This window comes from Solea senegalensis, unplaced genomic scaffold, assembly GCF_019176455.1.
Source record: "Solea senegalensis isolate Sse05_10M unplaced genomic scaffold, IFAPA_SoseM_1 scf7180000015617, whole genome shotgun sequence".
In the NCBI taxonomy this organism is placed as follows: Eukaryota; Metazoa; Chordata; class Actinopteri; order Pleuronectiformes; family Soleidae; genus Solea; species Solea senegalensis.
Window position 1 is genome coordinate 31,318 of NW_025321388.1, and position 2,505 is coordinate 33,822.

A 2,505-nucleotide genomic window follows, 5' to 3' on the forward strand; every position below is an offset into this window, starting at 1 on the left:
ATACGAACCGAAAGACTTACGCGCAAATTCCGCGATGTCCAATTCACGCAGATGTTCTCCAAACCTTACTATAAAACAAGGCGCTTTCAGCTCCAGTGGATCATAAGGACGCACGGACTAGACGATCCAGTCAAGACTTGGCGACAGACACACAGAGATTTCAGGTAAGTCTCCACTTCATGGTCCCGCCTCGCCACGCCACGCCTCCACCCGCAGGCGGAGTCATCACTGCACAGCTGCGTGTAAGTAAATCTGTGCCATCTGAGTTTGAATTGGAATTTCTAACAATAAATGTTTCTGCATCGAAATTAGACTTTGACTCAGACTTTTAAAAAAATCAAAGGCAAAAAAAAGTGCTTGAAATGTAATGGTTTTCAAAATTCAAAGTTTAATGTTGATGCAAAAAAAATTCAGTTCAATTCAAACTCAGATGGCACAGATTTCCTTCCACAGTCCTGCTGTGACTTAGTGATGGGAACAGCAGTTGTTTTGACTGAACTGAGTCCTCGACTCTGTTCTTTCAAATGATTTGCTCACAGAATTGTTCAGTGCTTAGCAGGAGCAAGGAGATATACAATGAAACTGTTATTTTGTCACATATAAACAATAACATTGAACATCATTTTATCGTTTGTTTTTGAAATGTTTCATTCTTAAAAAATGGAACTGTTTTGACAGCTGCAAAGTTTCATGTTCTCCCGCTCATTTCCACTGCTCAGGTGAAGACTGCTGGTGAGGAGTGAAAACAAAATGGAGCAAAAGAGCGGTGCTGATAAAACTAGTGAGATCACTCCAGGTAAGGTTGTCAAATTGAGAATGTAGTTTAGTTCCAAAAGATGAGATCTGACTGAAAAGTGTTGACAAACTGAGATACATATTTAATAACTGAATGTTGAATTGTGTGCTCAGTTCCCTCTCCCCAGATCACAGTGCAGGCGGAAAGCATTGTGGTCGCTCCCCGCTTCTATAATTGTAATGTTGGCAACTTAAATATCATCTCAGCTTCTCATGGTAGGTATAGTGTATCTATAGTCAAGTCTAAATCACCACACATTATGTTTGAAATGCTAATCTTTCCTCTTGTTTTGCAGAGGACAATGTTTCATCCAAAGACGCACAGAACCATGACCCTGCAGACTGCTGTGCATCTCTTTGGCCCGCTCTCTGGAGTCGTTTGGGTCACTTTTTAGGAGACTTTTTCTAATTACAAATACACTTATGAGTTCATCAAGCTGTGTGAGTGCAAATGGTCAATAAACCTCTTCAAGGCAGTCGTTGCATGTTGTGATTTTTTATTTAGAAATTGCTCAGAATAAGGCAGTAGAGGAGGCAATATAATGGAAACCGGAAGTCAATAAAGTAGCACCTTTTATGAAGTTATGCACTTGTCATTTTTAATACCTGTTATAACATTTTTAAGTCATTATAGAGTTGTTGTGTGTGTGCGGTTCCAAAATCTGAGTATGCGTAAGAGCACATTCTTCAGACAGCAGAGAGGGATTTCACCAGGGGGCAAATACTCACTACTGTATATAGTATAGTATTCTGCATCTACAACAAGGTTGTTGCTTTGTATTTTGTTCAATCCGAGCTTTTCTGTGTAAAGTTTGCATGTTCAAATGGAAGTTAGAAATGATCAGCTCAGCTTTCTGCCAGCTGAAGGTGTTGGGGCTGAAGGTGAAGCTCTCAAAAACAATGTGTTGTTATTGTCTCCAAGTGGATTTAAGACACACCAGAGAGCAGCAAATTGTCTTATTACTTAAGTAAGAGGTTCAAGGACCTCTAATTATTAGCAGAGGCATCTATAAAAAAGCAGTACACTTTTCTTTTGTGTTCAAATATAATTTCTCAGTACATGTCAAGATGAAACAGGATAAGCTGGTTTATTGGGAGTGTCAAAGGAAGGAGTTGCATAGTTTGATGGTCACAGTTTAGCGCATGCACACAGATAAACCAGATGACTAAGAACTGACGGAGAATGGGAGAAGGAACATGAGGTAAATGAGTGCAGTGTGGAAAGCAAAAGAAGAGAGTATATATCAGAATATAAAGTGAATTTAGAAACTGAGCCTCAATTCATGACTTCAAACCATTTCACATCAAGGATCTAAATGAGCTGAACCACAAACCATGGTCAGGACAAACAGAAAAACATAATATTCCAGAGGTGTTACAACATTGAAATGATAAAATACTGCATATGATTACATAGATGGACTTACCGACATACTTTACAATGGTGGCCCTGCAGATGAGCTACAAGCCCTGGGTATAGCGCCCTCTTGTGTTATAAACCAGGCAGTAGAAGATGTCCCAGTCAATCTCCTCAACAGAAACAACATGTTGTTTTGATTATTGTTATCAATGTTTGAGTCACTGTGGACGCTGGTCTCACTGTGGACACTGGAGTCACTGTGGACTCTGGACTTACTGTGGACGCTGGACTCACTGTGGGTCACTGTGGACACTGGACTCACTATGGACACTTGAGTCACTGTGGATGCT